At 39.8% G+C, this 10,246-nt stretch overlaps 1 long non-coding RNA gene across 1 annotated transcript; it reads left to right on the top strand.

The window, feature by feature from the left end:
* The first annotated feature begins 244 nt into the window (after nt 1-244).
* Nucleotides 245-4,420, top strand: LOC145429784 (uncharacterized). Its single transcript, XR_013910104.1, has 3 exons — nt 245-650; nt 3,472-3,557; nt 4,184-4,420. It is a non-coding gene; the product is annotated as an uncharacterized LOC145429784 (long non-coding RNA).
* Nucleotides 4,421-10,246: the final 5,826 nt, after the last annotated feature.

Here is a 10,246-nt window from a genome sequence, read left to right as displayed (position 1 = left end):
TTATACTCATAAGATTAATGGCCAAACTTAAAATTCACAAAGGGAGCCTACATACCTACTCCTTCTTCTAATAACGTGAAGTCATTTCTCCCCCTTGAAGCCATATGCTTCCAATCCACAGGAGAGAGCGAATAAGTGCAGGAATTTACCAGAAACTGTTATCTTTCAAGGCAGATAAACACATCAGGGAATAGCTCACCCCCACCGGAGTGTTTGTTTAAAGGTGCCTCTCGAGATACTGGATGGACAAATGATTGTTAGGGAGGGATTCGATAGTGAACAAGTACACAAAAGCCATCCGGAGCTGTCATAAGAACATGCAATTAAAGCAGCAACGATGATTCGTTTCTAGATGGTTTTTATCATGAAGCAAGAAGCAGTGAGGACCTTAGAGGCTGCATTTCTGCACTTTGTTTGTGTACGCTGGTCCTTAGGAGGACGGTGGGTGGGGGTGGGGTGGGCACGTGATTGGTGCATCCTGCAGTCTCTGCTTCCATCTCTGTGGTACAGCAATGACAGTAACCGTAGTGTGATGTCGTTGCCTGGGACTATATTTCCACTCTCTGTCTGTAATGTTCCTCAGTGGTCTCGGAGTGATGATGTCAGCGTCCACAGAGTTTCCACCACAGCACAGAGCCTGCAGAGAGGAAGTGAGTGGGTGTGCGTGGGTTTTGTATGTGCAGTCGGACCAGCTGCGTTTGCACAGAGAAGAGGGTCTGCCGAACAGAACCACAAAACAGAGGTGCTGTTTTTCATTGGTCTAGCCTTCAGGGACTCACCGTCTGGGCTGGTGTTATTTAAGTCAACAATGAACTTGTGACATATTCCCGCATATTCCTGCACACACACACGCACACAAGTTTCTCTTTTAAGATATCAGTGGAAGTACAGCCAAATAAAGAAAAGTCCTTCTGAGTTAGATGCATGAAATATTGTAGTTTTTATTATATAGCTGGAATTCCTAACAGCTTATGGTCGTTTCGGGGAAGTCTGGAGATACTGGTGGGAAGTTTTCTGTTACACAGATCAAGTGGATCTAAAATGTCAGTGCATGGATTTATTAAGCCTAATATTTCTGCCAGATAATGATGCTGTGGCATGTGATATGCTGGGTAATACATTTGTATGCTTTCTGAATATTTTGATAGAGTCGTTTGGATGAAGAGGATTAAAAAAACAGTAGTTAGAAAATATCAACACCTCTTGTCTCTTTCAGAAACAACCTCTTGAGTTTTCCCAGAAGTACAGCTGAGATTCAAAATTTAAACTCCACATAACCTACATCACTCTCTCCCAGTTGCATTCAGGGTCAGATTTAATCATGCTCCTGTCGAGAAAACCAGTTCTCCCACCACTGCTTTAGTTTATGAACAGAAGAGAATGGGAAAGCTAATGATGAGACCGTGAATGCTACTCACTAAACCACACCCTGCTTTATCTTCTAGTTTTCTGTTTGTCCACTAAAATAGCTTTGAAAAATGGACTTCTAGCCTGAAACTAGCTATTAAAACTATAAACTCCTTTCTGAGATGACCAGGCACATGTTTACTGCTGCTCTGGCTTCATTTTTCAGACCCAAAGGTTATGTCCATCTTTTACAGTCATGGCAAAAAGAAACAATGATCTCTGCCAGTTTTGAGGTTGTATGTGTGAGGACACAATAAAGCCACAACACATGACATATATGACCATGTACACCGTATTATTTATTTCACAAAAACTAAACCAAAACACAGAAGCAGTGTGTGAAAAACTAAGTACACCCTAAAGTTGAGTAGTACCTGGTTCTTCTTTTCTTTTTTTGGAACTTACTTTTATTCATCCATCAAACATCAACATCTTAATGTTTGGGATCGTTGCCATGTTGCATGACTCAATTTCAGCCAAGTTTAGCTGTCAGACAGACGTCCTCACATTTGAGTCAAGTATATTTTGGTATACAGAGGAATTCATGATCAACAGAATGACTGACAGGTGTCCAGGTCCCATGGCTGCGAAACAAACGGTGTTAGGTGTGAGCTGACATGACATTTGTTGTTGGTGGTGTTTTTTTGCTGCTGTGGATTATAGATGAACATCTCCCCTTTGGTCTCATATGCCATTTTTTCAGATGTCCTTTCGTTTTTTCAGATTCAGCTTTGCAAACCTAAAAGGAACATGGTGCTATAATGTTCCTTTTTCTCCAGGCAACCTTAGCAAGCTATAATTGTCTGTTTTCTCTAACTGTATGATCATGAATTTCAACATTAACCTTGGGATGAATTTGGTGGGATCTTGAATTATTCATGGTGCTTTTAAGATCATTGCAACACCTGACCTGTGAATTAATTGCATTTGACTATATATATATATATATATATATATATATATATATATATATATATATATGCTACATGCATATATATATATATGCATGCAGCAAAGATGTAGTTTTCCATTTGCAACTTCAGCAGTGTTTAGGTCAAATGTAGTTCAGCCTGAATAACTGTGTCGATATAAACACAAGGACAAAAGTTTCTTTTACATGTTGGAGCATGTGCTGATCACTTATATATGACTTATTACCTGGATCCATGCTTCACACCAGTCTAATATGTGAGAAAGTCAAGATGTTCCAACTTTTCACCTTGAAATAAATAACATGACTCATGGTCAGATGATGTTAACATCTGCTGCTTGTCTTCAGGAGGTACAAGAGCTGTAATTATAGGAAGTAAGAAAGGGAGAGAGACATCAAACCGGTGCAAACAAACGAATGCATGCGCATACACGGTGAGATGATGTCACGCTTTTTCCGAGCTCCTATCTTCATCTGTTTAATAGCCTTCAAAGCTGTGCAGTGGGACAGACTGTGAGTTTGTATTGTGTCTGAAAAATAATTGCAAAGTAAGGGAGGGTGGATGTGAGGCAGGGTTCAGATGTTGTTAGGAAGGCCTCTATTCGTTTGTTCGTTTGATTCATTGTGTTGTTGCTTGTTATAGTTTCATTATGAAAGAATTTCCTTTCCAAGAGAGTGAGGCTTTTTAAAGGGCTTGTAACTCCACTCTGCTGTGGTGAAGTGTAGTGCTGTGTCAAACAGGGAAAGCTTTAGGAAACTCTTTTCATTTCATTCTTAATGTTTTCTCCATGCAAAAAATTATTCTGCTGGGAAATAATGTAATCAGGACCGTCAATGTGCCCGTCCACAGACTGTGAGTCATTCTCCCGCAGCTTGGCTATGATTTTGCCATGCTGCATTGCCATACACGTGAGTCATAGCAAACCTGCTGCAGCTTATCGTTACCCAAATGAAAGTTTATTATTACAGTAAATTTGGTTTATTTGTCTATTTAGGACATCAGAAAATGTGCTCCGGTAAACCAACTAATAGTCACATTCAAGTACAAAACATTCTGTGAGCTCAGTGTGTTGTGGTTAAAGAGTTTGGGTCTCTGTGCCACAGACAGTAAAACATTCTGGCATTTCCTTCAGACAACAGCACTACGGCAAATGGTCAGAGGAGCGGTGCAGTCAGTGAAGCCAAATGGAGAGGAATACTCAGACTGAGACCAAAAAAGGTAAGTGAAGAAGGGAAGAGGAGAGTGGGGGATGGTGAAATTGGCAAAAAAACAACAACAAAAAAAACAAAACAAGGAGGGATAAAACACGAAAAGGTGAAATGATATCTCGCCCACATTAAATTATTCCCTGATGATGCTGCTGCTACTGCGTCATCACTTTCTGTTTGCTTTAGCGCTATTTGAACCATTGATGGTCTGAAGGACCATTTAGGTCGAACACTTTTCCTGGCATGTGTCTGCGTGGGTTCCTCCTTCCTTCCTCACACAGTCCAAAGACATGCATGTTAGGTTAACTGGTGACTCCAAATTTTGAATGTGAGCATGAATGATTTTCTGTCTCTCTGTGTTAGCTCTGTGGCAGACTGGCAGCCTGTCCAAGTTGCACCTTACGACAGCAGTGATAGGCTTCAGCTCCCCCACAACCCATAATAGGATAAGATGAAGAAAATGGATAGATGGATTTGAATGTCAGAAAGGGGCAACTTATGTGGCTGAAAAAAAGAAGCTTGTGAGATTGTTTACATCACTTTGACTATAATTTTCTTTCCCCCCTTGTTTCAGCCAATCAGCCTCCACTCTGTATACTTTAAATCTCTCTGCTCTTCTGTCATTTTCCCTTTCAGGCTCTCATTTGTTGAACCCACCTCCTCTCCGCTTCACCCTGGTCACTCAGAGCGCCATCCAGGTCTCTTTCTTCATCTTCACCACCACTAGCGCCTATACTTTGAGGGTGTTGTCCTAATTCCTGTCACCGCTGGGATTCTGTTCTGATGTGATGGATCATCAGTTTAATTTTTTAAACTGATGAATTTTTTATGTCAATAAATCATGCCCAGTTCTTCCGAAGCGAATCCAGTAAATCCAGTTTTCTTTGATTTAATACTTCCAAATATAAACTCAGAATCAACTTTCGGATCACTAAATCACTACAGTTATCATTACTGTTTCCCCGGGAATGTAGTTGCCACACAAATGTACGAAATGGATGAAATGGTGGTCTTAAGCCCGCTCAGCAAATATTGTTAATACTGTTGTTAGTACCAACATCTTCAAACAAACTTACCCTCTTCTTAAAATATGGACCGATAATTTCTTAAAAGTATTCACAAAAGCACATTTCCAAAAATTACATGCATAATTATAAGTAACAGTAAGTTGAAATCACAATACAAATAATTTGAAACTGCAAAGAAATCCCTGACTCAAAAACAAGTTTATAATAAACTTACATGCAGCATGACTGCCCCACAAAGCAAACGTGAAACGTACAGCAGACCAAGATGCACTTGGTGAAATCTTAAGTATCTACCAGCTTTCATAATGTTGCTTTTTTGTGATGAAAGCTTATAACATCAGGTGAATCGCTGGCAGGACATTTAATCCTAACAAATCAACAATATCATAACAAATCAATCAATAAATAAATAACACATTTCCTTCCACCTCCAACATCCCATTAAGCTATTATGGAAAGAAATTATGTGTTCATCACCTGATACCTTATCATTATCTTGATAGTGATAAGGTATAGTCCTCTTAGAACCTTATTGTTGCATTCATGATAAATCACACATTAAGAACATGAGATTTCAGAGTGTTCTTTGAACTATTTGACGTAACGAAATTACAAGAATAAAAGCCTGGGAGATTGCTTTACGTCATATTCCTTTTGAATGTGTAAGTTAGACAAAACATGGGACAAATTACTTTCTGCTCTATAAATGGGACTTGAACCACTTCAGGGAAATGTGAACAATCTTGCCGTCTGTTTTAGTAGTTCTTTGTGGAAAGTTTTCCCCTCAAATGATTCCAGTTTCTACTCTAATTACTGAAAGCAATTCAGACTAAAAAAAGGTAACAGGGGCAATTTGTAGTTGGTGTTTAACACTGTTCCTTGTGTTGATAAACAATTAAATATTAAATACATAATTCCTTTAAGAATCCAATTAAAAAGCAGAAGGGTGGAGGTTGGGATGGTGGATAAGCCTCTATCTTCGAAGGCACCTTCTAATTTCCCTTAATCACAAACTTTCTCTGTGCATAATGCACTAACATTAACCAAGCTCACCTAAACCATAGCTCACAGCCATAATTCTTCTAGTTTAACACTACCCTAGATGCCATATCCAAATACTGTAGAAGAAAGACGTTCAAAAGTGGTGGAAATAAATGCAATAGAAATGTAGAACTGACCAAATCCGAGTTTGCTTATTCCTTTAATATTGACTTTCTGGTTTAGAAATAGGATTGTGATTCTCTTTGCATGAGAGGTCACAGTTTACAGTCCTAACATCCTCATGACCCTACCAAAGCTGAAGAGATGCCATTATATCCCCACTGTTAGCCACTGGTAAAATCACTGTGAGGGTGTGAACTGTGATCCAAGCTTCACTCACCAACTACAGCAGACTGCTCATCCACACCCTTTCTGCTCTCACCTCTCTTTAACATCTCTGAATCAAGCGGCCCACGCTGGCACTGCAGATATGGAAGCCAGTGAATTATTTCAAGTAGTGGTGTCAAAACAGAATGCAAACACTGTGTGTCTGCACAATGTGAGACATGGCTGTAGCTCAGGAGGTAGAGCAGGTCAGCTGCTGATCAGAAGGGTTGGTGGTTCGATCCCTGGCTGCCCCACACTGTGTGCCAAATATCCTTGGGATACTAACTCTCTGATGCATTCATTGGAGTGTGAATACTACATAGAAAGCACTTGAAGCATAGAAGAAAGTGCTTGGGTGGATCAGGGAGGTTGTATAACATCCTCTGGGAGAGTAGTAAAGAGTCAGAAAAGTAAGATTACTTCAAACTAGTCCAGTTTTTGATCCTTGGGTGCAGAAATGTGAATTTATTTAGAATTTTCTCTAATCTAGGGTAAGGAGTAGACATAGAGGCTCAAATATATATGCACTAGTTTCAGTCTTTTAACAAGTGCTGCTGAAGGTTCTACAGTATCTTTTAACTTGACAAGGCCAAGGATACCTGGTAGTTTTTATTTGCCAAAAGTACAAGGTATTCTGATGTGTCACCACTTGGCCAAGGTCTGGAAAAAGACACAAACTTTGATTGACACATTTGAAATTGACTGAAATTTGCAGTTGCCCACAATAACAAGGGGTTTGTCTGGAAGAGTAAAGGCGAGGCTTTTCAATCTTAAAATCACCATACATGGTCAAAGATGGCAGTGGAAGCCTCATGCTCTGGGACTGTCTTGCTGCCAGTAGTACTGGTCCTTGCACAAACTGGATGGTATAATGAAGAAGGCATACCTTGAAAAATTTTTCAACTTTCCTGCGTGCTGCACAACAACATTGAATATTTAGTATTTACTGCTGTTTACACTTAGCTAGATTAATGCGATGGTGTTGTGTTTAGTATGTTGCTTTGGGTTTTTTTTGCTTGTAAATCCATGGACCAATACGGCAATGCCACTGCCGTATTGGTCCATGGATTTATGGACCAATACCCAATGGATTTATTTTGCCAATGGCAAAATAAATCCATTGGGTATCCTTGTTGGTCTTCAGACAACAATTCTGACAGCTAAAGAACCAAATGGGACAGGCAAAAAAAAAAAAGAAACAAAAGAAAAATTTTCAACTTCATGCCAAATCAGCATGAGACGGTTAAAACTTGGACACAGTTGGGTTTTCTAACAGGACAATGATCCCAAGCACACATAAAAACTCGTGCTTTTTGAAATGGAAAAGGCAGGCTAACATTAGGCCTTTGGAATTATGTTCTTGACCTCAGACCTATTGAAAATTTGTAGACTATTATTATTATTATTAACCTTTATTTAACCAGGAAAAGTCCCATTGAGATTAAAAACCTCTTTTTCAAGGGAGTCCTGGCCAAGAGGCGACAACACGTTGAAATTACAAAGTTACATACATATTATAAATAACAATTACATTTTAAAAACATTTTTCTCTGGCTCTCTCAATCTGGACTTAAAAGCATTTAATGAAATAAGATCTGCTATCTTCCAGTCTTTTTGCATCATGTTCCATGTGAAAGGGGCAGCATAAGTAAAAGCCCTCTTTCCCAGTTCAGTTCTGGCAAATGGAACATTGAGCAAAAAAAGATCGCTTGAACGCAGGCTGTAAGAAACAGTACTTCTCCGTGTGAGCAGATCGCAAATGTAGGTGGGCATTTGTCCAAGCAGGGCCTTATAAATAAAGATGCACCAGTGAGCAAACCTCCTGGAGGACAACGAAGGCCATCCCACTCGAGCGTACAGATCACAACAATGGGTCAAGGCCCTACAGTTTGTAATAAACCGTAAAGAGGCATGATAAACTGAGTCAATCTTATGAAGACACTGGGCGGAAGCATTCATGTACAGCAGATCACCATAATCTAAAACAGATAAAAATGTAGCATTTACAAGACGCTTTTTTGTCTCAAAAGAAAAGCAAAATTTGTTTCGAAAGAAAAATCCCAATTTTAGTTTGAGTTTTTTCACAAGATTGTCTATGTGAGGTTTAAAGGTCAGAGAATCATCAATTAAAAAGCCAAGATATTTATACGTATGCACCACTTCTATGAGGTTTCCCTCAAGAGTGGACACCAAGGGGACAGTTTGAGGAAATCTCTTCATGTTTGAAAACAACATTAGCTTTGTCTTTTCAGCATTGAGAACCAATTTCAGCTCCAGAAGTGTGTGCTGAACCACGTCAAAAGCTTTCTGCAACGATTCTATTGCCTTTTCAAAGTTTGAGCCAAAGGAATAAATAACTGTGTCATCAGCATAAAAATGCATACTAGCATTGGACACATTTTGTCCCAAATCATTTATATACATGATGAACAGCAGAGGTCCTAAAATTGAACCCTGTGGCACCCCAGTGTGAATATTCAAAAATTCTGAGCACAGATTTTCACATTTAATGCATTGAGTCCTGTCACTCAAATAATTAGTAAACCAGGAGACAACATGTCTAGACAGCCCCAAAGAAAGAAGCCTATGCTTGCAAAGCCAACCAACTAACTTGAATGAACTCTACCATTTCTGAATTTATAAATTTTGCCAGAAGCTTGTTGATGGCTACCAAAGTGTTTGATTGAGTTGCAACTTCCTAAAGGGCATTTAACCAAATATTATTATATTTGAGCCTGTATGTATAGTTTTGATCCTGTGTGGATCCCCCCTAAATTAACTTGTTCACTCGATTCTTATTTTTAAGGTCATGAAAGTAAATGTACAATCACTCCACTTGGAAAAAAGAACAGTTCAAAGAATTTATCAAAAGCCCAAAATTACCATGACATTCATGCCCATGGCGAGTGTATGTAAACTTTTAACCAGACTTGTAAGCCAAGTTTTTGGAGCAGTGGGCAGTCATGGAGAACAGCTCCAGCACTGAGCGTATGCCTTGGTCAGGGGCACTTAACAGGCCAATTTACCTGTCATGGTTTTGATGGATACCAGAACAGACAAGGTGAGAGCATGCAAACGCCAAACAGACATACCTTCCACTGGTTGTACTTGTTTCTGTGAGCTGATAATGTTATGAGCCACAGTGCTGCATGTTATATCATGATGTATGTCGTACATTTTCCTACGTAGGCTGACTTCACCTGGGATAAAGCAGGTAGTCCTGCTTCGCCATACGGCCCCAGGTGAGCTGGCATGTCCCCGCTGTCTAGACAGGAGAGTGACTAATGGTGATGCTTAAGAAAAGGAACACAGTTAATGACATTTCCCCTAACAGGATTGGAAAGTGTGTTTGCATCATCATGGTACAGCTGAAAAAAAATCCTTGATGTTGGGTATTTATTGCACACAAAGTTGAGGGAATAGTCATCTTTATGCATTAAAATGAACATAGGCAGAGAGCAGACAATGAGAAAACACACAGAGGAAAGAGATCTGATAAGATTGAAATACTTTGTTTTTAACTTATGAAGGTACTGCAAACCTTCCTTTGGCTGCCCTGTGGGGCTCACACTGGGAAAAGGCTTTACGTGGTGGATGTGGAAAGCTTCAGGATGCAGACAGGAAACCTGGATCACTCTAAGGTGCTGAATGTTATGTATGCACCACTGGCCTACTCCGATTTAGAAAATAAAACCCTATGACTAGTAAAACACATTGTGAAACAGAAAATAGTGGAAATCTAAAGGTTTTAAAAGTAAAACAATCAGCATTTGAGCAAAATGAGCTTTTATTGCAGAATGGAATAACTATATTTACTCATTAGCAACAATGCCATCCTTGTGTTTGCCTGTGTGTGTTTGTGTGTGTTTTTTTTTTCTGTCTCAGCAGCACATCTGAATCTTTCTTGGTCTGTTCAGACACTTTTCCAGGAGGTCAGTAAAAGTCCTGACCACTCAAAGCACTTCTTTGTCTGCTTCCTCCAGCATCTTCTGAGGACCTCCTTCTCCATGAGAGATGACGAAGCAAGCAAGCTGCGGCAAGCGGTGCGCACACAAACGCACATTGCAGACACACACCAAACAGTGTGAGTAACTGGTCAGGCTTGAGTGACTCTCTACCTCGCTGCCTTTAGGGCTTCCTGCAAGTCTTTTGGAAATGTGCCCTGTCCATGTGAAGATCATCACCTTTTCAGTGGCGGCAGAATCACGAGTTCATTAATGTGATGAACAAATTAATCACTATTAGCTGGTGTGACAACAGGAAAAGGGACAGACACTTTCGCATGGGTCACAAATTCTGTGCC

Source organism: Astatotilapia calliptera, chromosome 1 (genome assembly GCF_964374335.1).
Source record: "Astatotilapia calliptera chromosome 1, fAstCal68.1, whole genome shotgun sequence".
Classification (NCBI taxonomy): Eukaryota; Metazoa; Chordata; class Actinopteri; order Cichliformes; family Cichlidae; genus Astatotilapia; species Astatotilapia calliptera.
This window is presented reverse-complemented; position numbering and strand designations above follow the sequence as displayed.